This window comes from Lithobates pipiens, unplaced genomic scaffold (assembly GCF_037356315.1).
Source record: "Lithobates pipiens isolate NorthernLeopardFrog02 unplaced genomic scaffold, aLitPip1_a1.2 Scaffold_1, whole genome shotgun sequence".
In the NCBI taxonomy this organism is placed as follows: domain Eukaryota; kingdom Metazoa; phylum Chordata; class Amphibia; order Anura; family Ranidae; genus Lithobates; species Lithobates pipiens.
This window is the reverse complement of record NW_027507685.1, coordinates 195714505-195727321: the sequence shown is the minus strand read 5'-3', so window position 1 is coordinate 195727321 and position 12817 is coordinate 195714505. Positions and strand designations below refer to the sequence as shown.

The window sequence follows — 12817 nt, the reverse complement described above, 5'->3', positions numbered from 1 at the left end:
AAAAAAAGTTTTAAAAATTGCTATTTTTTCGAGAACAGTGATTTTAATAATGCTTAAAGTGAAACAATAAAAGTGAAATATTTCTTACAATTTTGTACCTGGGGGGTGTCTATAGCAGTGATGGCGAACCTTGGCACCCCAGATGTTTTGGAACTACATTTCCCATGATGCTGCACTATACTGTAGAGTGCATGAGCATCATGGGAAATGTAGTTCCAAAACATCTGGGGTGCCAAGGTTCACCATCACTGGTCTATAGTATGCCTATGAAGTGGCACTTTTTTCCCATGTTTAGCCACGGGGAAGCCATTGGGAAGTCCCATGTGTCAGAGGGGAGCGGGGTCACCCGGGTACGTCACCGCGTGGCCCCACCCTCAGTTATATAAGAACTGTCACCTGTGAGGACACGTCAGACGATGGGAGCCTCCCATGGAGGCGGATCATGGTGGGTTTTTTATTATTTTTCAGTCCTTCAGACTTCGTGGGACATATTTTTTTGTTTTTTTTAACATTTTGACGGGGGGCGGGATCTGGGGGTCCCCTTGTTAAAGGGGGCTTCCAGATTCTGATAAGCCCCCTGCCCACAGACCCCCACAACCACCGGGCAAGGGTTGTGGGGATGAGGCCCTTGTCCCCATCAACATGGGGACAAGGTGCTTTGGGGGGCTACCCCAAAGCACCTTCCCCATGTTGAGAGCATGTGGCCTGGTATGGTTCAGGAGAGGGGGCGCTCTCTCATCCCCCCTCTTTTCCTGCAGCCTGCCAGGTTGCGTGCTCGGATAAGGGTCTGGTATGGATTTTTATGGGGACCCCACACATTGTTTTTAATTTTGGCACGGGGTACCCTTAATTTTGAGGGGGAGCCCTACGCCATTTTTTAAAATAAAATTGCCACAGGGTTCCCCTTAATATCCATACCAGACCTGAAGGGCCTGGTATGGAATTTGGGGGGACCTCCTCTCTTTAAATCGCCTGAAAAATTGTAGGAATTTCTGGGTTGCTAGGTAATTAAAGTGGTTGTAATCCCTCATGTTTTTTCACCTTAATGCATCCTATGCATTAAGGTGAAAAAACTTCTGTCACTGACCAGCCCCCCTGTTTTACTCACCTAAGTCCTGTATTCCCTTGCTGGAAACATGCTTTTCCCCTCTGCCAGTTGTCTCGGCTCTTGATTGGATAGATTTATAGCAGTGCAGCCATTGGCTCCCGCTGCTGTCAATCAAATCCAATGATGTGAGCACCAGGGGGAGGGGTCGAGTCCTGCATTTGGCGTTTATGGACGCCGAATGCTGGACTCAGGAGCGCCCCCGCAAAGTAACCCCCGGGGAGAGCGCTTCTCCTAGGGGGTTATACGATGCGGGGAGGAGATATTATTATATGATATTATATTATATTGTACATGAGGACCAATGTATGATATCTGCCATGTCTTCTAATTAACCACATGCTGACCATTCACAGTAAATATACTGTAAGCGGGCAGCAGCAACAGGCACAGTCATGTATATGTACGTGCTTGCCCTGCTGTTGCCGACCCATGCTGTGATTGCGCCGGGAGGGGGGGTTGCCCATTCATTTAGGATAACAACTGAGTGGATTTTAGCCGACCGCCCACTCTAAAAAACGCAGCTGCAGGCATCACGCCGGTATAACCCCTGAAAGCTGAGAACACAAATGTGCATACGGTCGGCGCTAGGGATGAGCCGAACACCCCCCGGTTCGGTTCGCACCAGAACTTTCGAAAGGACCCCAAATTCATATGAACTTTAGAACCCCATTGAAGTCTATGGGACTCGAACGTTCGAAATTAAAAGTGCTAATTTTAACGGCTAATATGCAAGATACTGTCCTAAAAAGGGTTTGGGGACCTGGCTCCTGCCCCAGGGGACATGGGTCAATGCCTAAAATGTTTTTAAAAATGGCCGTTTTGGCGGGAGCACTGATTTTAATAACGATTAAAGTGAAAAAAAAAGTGAAATATTCCTTTAAATATGGTGCCTGGGGGGTGTCTGTAGTATGCCTGTGAAGTGCCACGTGTTTCCCGTGTTTAGAACAGTCCCTGCACAAAATGACATTAAACGGAAATAACATAATTTAAAACTGTTTGCGGTTTTAATGTTATATCTGGTTCCTGCAATATGGTTGAAAATCATTGAGAAAAATGGCATGGGTAGTCCTCCCTGCCCATTACCAGCCCCTTTGGGTCTTGTACGCATATTAAGGGGAACCCCGTACCCATATTAAAAAAAGGAAATATGTGTGGCCCCCAGGCACTATATACTCAGAACAGCAGTATACACAAACAAGACAGGGACTGTGTAGGTTTGTTGTGTTAAGTTGAATCTGTTTGTAATTTTCAACTGGTACATTTTTAAAGTGTAGCTCCAGTCAAAAAAACTATTTTTAAGCTTTTTGGAAAACATAGGGAAGGGTTATCACCCCTGTATAATTTGTTTTGCCGTCCGTCTTTTTTCATCTCACTTGCTGTTGTCTCCTTACGTTTGCAGTAGGAGATGTTTGTAAGTTGGATGTTTGAAAGTAGGGGCCTGCCCTATATGCTCTGCAGAAATGGCGGAACAAGGTGTTGGTTTTGCCACAACATTGTAAGCCCTCAAAGTGACTCTTGGTGGGCGCTGGAGCGCCGTGCTGTGAACGATTATATCAAGAATTGTAATTACATGCCATTGTTGAACAGTGGTAGAAAAATTGACCTTTGGTGGTTGTGGTGCTAGTGCCACAACACTATAAGTCCTCACAGCTACTCTGGGTGGGCACAGGAACGGGCCCTCCTGTGAAATATTATATCAAGAATTGTAATTACATGTCCCTGTTAAACAGGGGCAGAAAAATTGGGCTGATGGCACTGGTGCTGGTGCCACGACACTGCAATCCCCCCCATATACTCTAGTTTTATTGCAGGAATTAGCCCTGCTGCAAAGCATTGCATCAAAAATTGTAATTAAATGCCCCTGTTAAACAGGGGCAGAAAAATTGGGCTGATGGCACTGGTGCTGGTGCCACGACACTGCAATCTCTCCCATGCACTCTAGTTTTATTGCAGGAATTAGCCCTGCTGCAAAGCATTGCATCAAAAATTGTAATTAAACGCCCCTGTTAAACAGGGGCAGAAAAATTGGGCCTTAGGCACTGGTGCCACGACACTGCAGCCTCTCCCATATACTCTAGTTTTATTGCAGGAATTAGCCCTGCTGCAAAGCATTGCATCAAAAATTGTAATTAAATGCCCCTGTTAAACAGGGGCAGAAAAATTGGGCTGATGGCATCACCCAGAACCAGAAATGTTCTTCCAACATATCAGCGGAGGAGGAAGAGGATAGACAATCAACATAACAGGACAGTCACTCAGCATCAGCATAGGCAGTCTTGAAGGGATGTGATATTTCCAAAAAAATTATTCGGTTACATCAGCTTCAGGTGCTTGGTAGCTGTGGGTGATCCAAGACTGATTCATCTTGATGAAGGTCAGTCGATCAACTGATTCGGTGGACAGGCGCACCCTGTGATCGGTAACAAAGCCACCAGCAGCACTGAAGGTGCGTTCCGAAAGAACGCTGGATGCAGGACAGGCCAGTAGCTCAATTGCATACTGTGCAAGCTCTGGTCAGTGATCCATCCTAAAGACCCAGTAAGCCAGAGGGTTTTCGGTGGGAAAGGTGTCCAAGTCTGACCTTGCCCCTAGGTATTCCTGCACCATGTAAATCAGATGCTGGCGATGGTTGCTGGAACCGATCATACCTTGGGGCTGCGGACTAAAAAATTGTCTGAAAGCATCAGTCAGACGGCCACCTTCTCCACCGCTCCTTCTGACCGATGCCTCAGCAACACGTTGTCCAGGACCAGGAGTTTGTAACCTACCAGTCTCTGGGAACGCGTTGCACAGACCTTTCTGCAAGGCCTCCCGGAGATGTCTCATCCTCTGCTCCCTCTGCGACAGCAAGATAAGGTCGGCAACCTTACCCTTGTACCGTGGATCAAGGAGAGTGGCCAGCCAGTAATGGTCCCTCTCCTTGATCCGAAGAATACAAGGATCCTTCCGCAGGCTTTGCAGGATCAGGGAGGCCATTCAGCGTAGGTTAGCTGAGGCATTCGGTCCGGAGTCCTCTGGGTCACTAAGGACAACATGATCCGCAGCTACCTCCTCCCAGCCACGTACAAGTCCACGGGTTTCTTGGAACTGTAAATCATCCCTACAAGACTGCTGCTGCTGCTGCTGATGCTGAGTGCCAGCCTCCACCTCCATGCTGACACAATCATCCTCCTCCTCCTCTTCCTCCTCCTCATCCTCTTCCTGTGTGATGGGTGGCACAGCAGGAACACTGTCTGGATAAAGGGGGCCTTGAGAGGCAAGGAAGTCCTCCTCTTCCTGCCTCTGTTCTGCCTCAAATGCCCTGTCCATTATTCCACGCAGCGTATGCTCCAAGAGGTGGACAAGAGGTACAGTGTCACTGATGCATGCACTGTCACTGCTCACCATCCTTGTGGCCTCCTCAAACGGTGAAAGGACAGTGCATGCATCCCTGATAATGCCCCACTGGCGTGGTGAGAAAAAAACGCGCCCCCCTGACCCTGTCCTGGTGCCGTAGTCGCACAGGTACTCATTGATGGCCCTCTGCTGCGTGTAAAGCCGCTGCAGCATGGCCAACGTTGAGTTCCACCTGGTGGGCATGTCACATATAAGGCGGTTCTTGGGCAGGTTCAACTCCTTTTGGAGCTCAGCCAGCCGAGCACAGGCATTAAATGATCGGCGGAAATGCACACAGACTTTCCTGGCCTGCTTCAGGACATCCTGTAAGCCCGGGTACCTGCCCAAGAACCGCTGTACCACCAGGTTAAGGACGTGAACTACACAGGGCACATGGGTCAGTTGTCCCTGTCGGAGGGCGGAGAAGAGGTTGGTGCCATTGTCGCAAACCACCATTCCTGGCTTAAGCTGGCGTGGCGTCAACCACCTCTCGGCCTGCCCCTGCAGAGCTGACAAAACATCTGCCCCAGTGTGGCTCCTGTCCCCCAAACAAACCAGCGCAAGCACGGCATGGCATCATTTTGCCTGCGTATTTGCGTAGCCCCTGGAACGCCTACGGAGCACCGCTGGTTCTGAGGACAGAGCACTGGAAGAGGCCATGGAGGAAGAAGAAGAGGAGGGGGTGGAGGAGAGAGGTGTGTCACAACCAATAGTAGCATTTTGGAGGCGTGGTGGCAGAACAACCTCCAACACTACTGCACCTTGTCCTGCATCCTTCCCAGCTGCCAGAAGAGTGACCCAATGGGCCGTGAAAGACAGGTAACGTCCCTGTCCATGCCTGCTGGACCATGAGTAATATGCACCTTACCGCTGACCGCCCTGTCCAGCGAGGCAAGGACATTGCCTTCCACATGCCGGTAGAGAGCCGGAATCGCCTTCCGTGAGAAAAAGTGGCATTTGGGGACCTGCCACTGAGGAACCGCACATTGTACAAACTCACGGAAGGGGGCCGAGTCTACCAACTGAAAAGGCAGCAGTTGAAGTGCTAGCAATTTAGCCAAGCTAGCATTCAACCGCTGGGCATGTGGATGGCTGGGAGTGAACTTCTTTCGCCGGTCCAGCAGCTGGGGCAGGGACATTTGCCTGCAATAATCGGATGTGGGTGTACTGCTAGCAGAGTGCCTGGAAGCACTTGGCTGTGACACACCTAATTCTACACCTTCATTCCTCTCAGAGCAGGTTTCAGAGAGGACTGAAGGTCTAGTGGGGTTGGAGATGCCAGCTGATGAGGAGCAAGGAGAGGTCCGCTTTGTTCTTTGGTGTGGGTCTTTGAGGTACGCTTGCCAACGAGCTGCATGGCAGGTCAACATATGTCTGGTCAAGCATGTGGTGCCCAAGCGGCTGATGTTTTGGCCACGTGAGATACGCTTGAGACATATGTTGCAAATAGCAGCGGTGCGATCTGATGCACTCGTCTCAAAAAAGGCCCACACCAAAGAACTTTTAGAATGACGTGCAGAGGCAGCGCCCTGCACAGGCGGAGCTCTGCGGTGTGATTCAGTCAGTGTGCTGCCCCTAAGCTGGCCCCCGGAGGGCATCCTGCCTTGTTGGACATGTGCCTCCTCCTCCTCCTCCTCCTCCTCTCTCCTACCAGGCACCCACGTGGAGTCAGTGCCCTCATCATCCCCTCCCTCTTCATCGCTGTAGCAAACCTGGCAGAATGCTGCAGCTTGTGGAACATGACTGCCAGATTGCTGTCCTTCTTGAGCATCACCTCTCTCTGCATTCACGCTACTGCCTTCCTCTAGCTGAGTATCATCATCAGAGCCTACAAAACACTGGGCATCCTCCTGGAGCATGTACCCAACACTGTGCTCAAAGAGTTCAGGAGACTCCTCAGGAGGACGTGGTGGGTCTAGGGAAGGAGTCACTGATGATGACATTGAGACGAGGGAAGACGATGCGTTGGCAGCTGCTTTGCTAGTACCCCGAGACTGGGTGAGAGAGGATGAGGAGGATGAAGAGGGCTTGGTCATCCACTCTACCAAGTCGTTGGCATGTTGCGGCTCAACATGTCCAGCTGCCGAAAAGAAGGACAAGCGTGTCCCATGGCCACGTGCTGATGATGACGATGCACCGCGTCCACGACCAGCACTGTTGTCTCTAGACACAGAGCCTGCTTGCCCTCTTTTATCGGCTCGCGCCTGTCTGCCTCTCCTTGCTGGCCTTCCAGGCATGGTAATGGCCTGAAGGGAGTTTGGTAAAACAGCAATTGGGTAGTGTATATTGTGCTGGAGGCACACAACACCCACTAACTCCTGCAGATGCCTTTATTATAGAACACCAGCAATAAAGGGTAGATAAAGGGGTATACTGTACTGGAGGCACACAATACCCACTAAGCCCTGCAGATGGCTCTATTAGAGAACAGCAATAAAATATAGATACAGGTGTATATTGTGCTGGAGGCACACAACACCCACTAACTACTGCAGATGCCTTTATTATAGAACACCAGCAATAAAGGGTAGATAAAGGGGTATACTGTACTGGAGGCACACAACACCCACTAAGCCCTGCAGATGGCTCTATTAGAGAACAGCAATAAAGGGTAGATACAGGTGTATATTGTGCTGGAGGCACACAACACCCACTAACTCCTGCAGATGCCTTTATTATAGAACACCAGCAATAAAGGGTAAATACAGATGTATACTGTGCTGTGCTGGAGGCACACACAACTTCCAATAACTTCTGCAGATGGCAGATGGCTCAAATAGAGAAGAGCTATGTAGGTGGATATAGCGGTGTGTACTAGGTACAGAGCACGCAGACAGCACGCACAAGCTCCTAACACCGACTGCAAGCTCTATTATAAAAGATAGATATATCGCTAACTATATAGGTGAATATAGCGGTGTATACTGCGGTCAGGGCACGCAGACAACAACCACTACAGAAGAGCAAAATCGAAAAATCGCCCGATAACGATCGGTGTATACTGTGTTGAAGGTACACAGAACACCCTCTAACTGCTTCAGACGCCAACACACTACACAAGGCCGCCGCGCTGGCGGCTTTATATAGTGTGGGGCGTGTACTACACAGCCTGAGCTATGATTGGCCACAGGCATAATGGCTCTCCTCGTTGCCGGTGCTGTGATTGGCCAAGCATGCCGGGTCACAGTGCATCCTTGGCCAATCATGAGCCAGCAATGCACTGCACCATCGCAGTGCATTGTGGGCCGTGAGCGCCACACGAATTTGGCGCGAACGGCCCATAACGTTCGGAATTCGCCAAACGGGCGAACAGCCGATGTTCGAGTCGAATGTATGTTCGACTCGAACACGAACCTCATCCCTAGTCAGCGCTAAGGGGTTAACTTACTGCACAATTTTACTGGCAAGTTGTACACTTGCAGAGCACTTGAAGCACAAATTATAGTTGACACTTTTCCAATTTGTAACAAATTTGTGTGGCAAGAGCAAAGTTGCAGTGGTGAGTCTACAGCAAGAGCTCTGCAAGTCTACAGCATGAAAATTCAGCCACAGTGATGCCTGTGACGGGATGACTATTGCACATCATAACTGAACCAAAACTTGCAGCAGACGTGCAGAATGTTTGCAAAGAAATTTGATCTAGAGTCATGCAATGTGGACTGTAAATGTGCACCAGCTTGTGAAAGCTGGCAAGTCTAGCAATAGTTAGGCAAGTAATTTTCAAACTTGCAGCACAATTGCTTGCTATCTTGTTTGCAGTAATATCACTGATCACTGTATTTGTGTCACTAGCGACATCAGTGTCAGATAAAAAGGAAGTAAAGCCTGGACAAAAAAAAAAATACACCCTGCAAGACAAAGTCATAATGCGCTAGTATGCATAGCATACTAGCTCATTATGAATAACTTACCTGAGATCGAAGCCCCCAAAAGCGACCCTCGTCCACGTCCTGCCATAATACCCGGAGTGACTTCCAGGTATTGCAGCTCCAGGGTTATGACTGGCTGGAGCAGCGATGAGGTCACTCTGGCACATGCGCACGGATGCCGTCAGTGACGGCACGGGAGCCTTCACTTGCGGCGCGCTCAGTGTGCCTGCGCCGTTGTTTTTGTAAAATATCCCCTTGTAAAATATCACGTGTAGGTTAAGGAAATATTTCTTGCACCTACAGGTAAGCCTTAATCTAAGCTTACCTGTAAGTTAAAGTGGTCCCAGAGGGTTTACAACCACTTTAATGACCCTCCCAGCCAGTGTCTGTGAGCAACAGATTTCCCGCCACCCTATCACAGTCCCAGTATAAGTTGATCACCGCCATTAGCAGTATAGCATCTATTGCTGTGTAAATTCCAGTATACATCCCATTGTTTGTAGACACTATAACTTTTAGTCTTTTTAATTTTTATAACAAAACAAAACAGTAGTGAGTGATCAAATACCACCAAAGAAAGCTCTATTTGTGTGAAGAAAAAAAATGATATAAATTTAATTTGGGTACAATATTACATGACCGAGTTAAAGAGCACAGTGCTAATTAGAAAAAAATGCCCTGGTCATGAAGGGGGTAAAATCTTCAGGAGGTCATGCGGTTAAACTGTTTATAAACCCTCGCAAATGTTATTGCATTTGAAGGTTATCTGTACATACAGATAGTCTCATAATTTTAACATGTATACCTATGCATATATTTGAGATTTTATGTTGATATGATTAACAGTCATCCTATTCTGTTCTTATAACGTATTTGTGAAAACGAATTGACATTGTATCCAAGTATTTTTTTCTGTACTACATTATATGTACATTCTTTTATTAAAATTCTGAATAAAAATAATGAAACAAGAAAATATTTGTAAACCCAATCATTGAAATATATAAACACACACACACACACACACATATATATCTATCAACAGTAACAACTTTAATGTCATTAAAAAATTCATTTTCAAAATCTTTAAAAATTTTCATTAACCACTTAAAGATCAGCTACCACAGGTATACTGCAGTGGGGCGGCTCTATTGCTTGAAACAACATACCTGTACATCATTTCGTGCAAATGACAGTGGGGGGTGTGCATATTTATATATTTATATCACAGATCACTTTAGCATGTCACTGGTTCCCAAAAAAGTGTCAAAAGTGTCAGTTAAGTGTCCAATTTGTCCGTCACAATGTCACAGCGCCACTAAAAATCGCTGATCGCCACCATTACTAGTAAAAAAATAAAAAGTATAAAAATGGCATTAAAATAGCGCATTGTTTGTAGACGCTATAACCTTTGTGAAAACCAATCTATATACGCATATTGGTTTTTTTTTTGTGTTGCCAAAAATATGTAGCAGAATACATATTGGCCTAAATTGATGAAGAAGTTAGATTTTTTTTCAATTTTTTTTATTGAATATGGTTAATAGCAGAAAGTAAAAAAATATTGTTTTTTTGTTTCAAAATTGTCGCTCTTTTTTTGTTTATAGCACAAAAAATAAAAAACACAGAGGTGCTCAAATACCACCAAAAGAGAGCTCAATTTGTGGGAAAAAGGACATCAATTTTATTTTATTGCCGCGCAATTGTCAGTTAAAATAACATAGTGCTGTTTCGCAAAAAATGACCTGACCATTGGGGGGGGGGGGGGGGTAAAACCTTCCGGGGCTGAAGTGGTTAAAATCTGGTAATCCTGCCATGAAGATTCCTTTTTAATGCACTTTCTTTTATAGGATGACAACCATCTGTCCCTGTCTCCTATTTGTTCTTCTGTCTTATCGCCCTTTTATGAGCACCCCCAAGGGAGAAGACAAGCGGCTGCTCTAACTTTTAATCAGACATGGTCCATTTTTGTCACCACCAGGAGAACTGTACTTAAAATTGATGTGCATGCATGTACACAAACGCCAGCTGCAGGAGATCAGCAGGATTGGGAAGCAAGCAAGGGTGAAAGAGAGGTGAACAGTTGTATTTTTTTTTTTTTTTAAGGCTTGTTTCTATTACACATTGCTTAAGCAAATAAAATGTTATTCAGTTGTGATTTACACCTACTTTAAATATACAGCAATGTACATATCAACAAGACAGGTGTTAGGCTTGGTCGAATTTCAAAATAATTTTTTTTTGAAAATCAGAAAATGTGTGCGTTTTGTGATCCGATGGTGACATCATTGATTTAGAAATTCATCCAACCAACTCTCCAATTTCACCTCATGTAGCTACAGAATTTTTTTTTTGGGGCTGGGGATCTTCTTTTCTTTCCGTAAATGTTATTTTCCTGCACATACGCATTTCTTTTTCGATTACATTTCTCGCAGGATTCTCCCATCATTGATTAGAAAGTAGTTTGTTTTTCAAAATATTTCCAACATGCCTGATTATTCAATTTCAATGGACGGATGAAAATCGTCTGTTGCTGCAGCCCACTAATGGAACTAAATAAATGAACGAAATGCGAACAAAAATTCTTAGATAAGATTTTCGAAAGAAAATTCTTTTGAAATTCCACCCATGTATGGCCTGCCTTAAAGTCCTATGCCTTCAGGTGACACTAAACGATATCCTTATTCTTCAAAAATAATCAATACGCCTACACTGCTTTATAACTGCTTAATTGATCTATTTTAATGAAATCAGTTCCTACTGTGTTTTTCTGCCTCTTATAATATCCTTTGTGAGCTCTCAAACACATACCTCCCAACTTTTTTAGATTGGAAAGCGGGACACCTATTAGAAAAAATTTCTAGGCATAGGACATACCTCCTACTATGCAGCCTTAAAGGAGAATTATAAAAATTATTAGTTAAACCCACAAGTGCTTTTTTACAACTACTATTCTTTTATATTGGCTTTTAAAATTTACAAATGCAGCAATTTAGATATTGCATGAAATGTTTAGCACTGGGAAACAGTTTTTAAAATTTACAAATGCAGCAATTTAGAAATTGCATGAAATGTTTAGCACTGGAAAACAGTTTTTAAAATTTACAAATGCAGCAATTTAGAAATTGCATGAAATGTTTAGCACTGGGAAACAGTTTTTGAAAGCTAAATGGTGCTTTTTTATATACAATTATATAGATCAGACCAAAACCAGGGACAAATGAGGAGGAAAGAAGGACAGAGTGACTATGTTCCAAATCAGGGACAGTCCCTCAAAATCAGGGACAGTTGGGAGCTATGCAAACCTTTCCTTTTCTGTTCCGTTGAAACAAGGAGTGCATGCTAGTTGTGCAATGCTCTATGCACATTACAAATCCCCTATTCCCTAGTCTGTCTCAGGCGCGAGAGGCTGGAAGTTTATGTTCCTCCATATAGTCGGACCATGCAGATTGAATGTAGCCCCCACCCACAACAGAAAGTTGGATCACAAGAGCCGAACATAAGGAATTTAGAGAGTTGAAGGAGCAATAGAAGGTACTTTTCTGACATAGGAATACATACATGAATTAATTGTATATTTTTTAACAAGAGTTTAACCAGAGTCACTTTAACACCTCCCTAAGATGCCACCCATTAGGGATAAGGGATAAGACACAAACAATAAAAAGCAATGACACATCACAAAGGTCTCTCACCTGACTCTGCCTCAAATATCCAATTTTGACTGTATAATGTTGGGTGGGATCCTCCAAGTCCCAGCGTGGATGTTAATGATCCTTCTAAGCTGTCAGTTTTGTCATCACAAATGAAACCCTATGCTGTTTTGTGTTCATCTTATAAAGTATAATATCAAGGCGGATGCAATAGACTGACAATGTCAAATAATTAACTACTTTTTCAGTGTCATCTTACACATTCAGAGAAAATTCTATCCACGCTGGCCTCATCAGAAAAGAAAACAGGAGAGGCAGGAACATGTCAGATGCTGTTTTCTTACCTGTTGAGCTTGCTGAGTCAAGTCATTTGTTTTCCCAATGGTGTTTTCTTGGACACTTTATTTCAAGGCTCCTGGAAACTTGTCCCTCCCAATGAGGGTGACAGGTGTATTACTGAGTAGAAAAAAGGCATTGTCCTTTAGCTCAAAACAGTCAGGCAGCAAAAGCCAATGGCAGATAAACAATTGTAGAAAAGGAACGTTTTTTTTGGTCAGCAGGAATTCTACAGTTTTTATTTGTAGACGGTCATTGCTAAATTCCTCTTAAATCTGAGCTTCGGCCAAACATAAACGTCACACATCAATGCAGCTTCAAAAAATAAACATGCATTCATTCAAGGGAGGGAGGTGTAGAAAACCACAACCACTTGGCAAAAAGTAAAAATATTTATTTTATTTATTCAAAAGCATGAATAACAAGCAATAAAAGATATACAGATAGCACATTTATTTCTCTTAAAGTGGAACTGA

General features: G+C 44.9%; 1 protein-coding gene across 8 annotated transcripts in view; it reads right to left on the bottom strand.

Moving 5' to 3' along the window:
- The window catches only part of LOC143981679 (3-galactosyl-N-acetylglucosaminide 4-alpha-L-fucosyltransferase FUT3-like), a 146927-nt gene extending 134339 nt beyond the window's left edge, over positions 1-12588 (bottom strand). For 4 of the 8 annotated variants that reach the window (XM_077479705.1, XM_077479712.1, XM_077479698.1 and 1 more), the window contains exon 1: positions 12048-12313. The gene's annotated coding sequence lies outside the window, so the exon portion shown is untranslated. Of the gene's footprint in view, positions 1-12047; positions 12314-12349 lie in introns of those variants that run through there. The other 4 variants (XM_077479732.1, XM_077479721.1, XM_077479689.1 and 1 more) reach the window with 2 other exon arrangements.
- Positions 12589-12817: the final 229 nt, after the last annotated feature.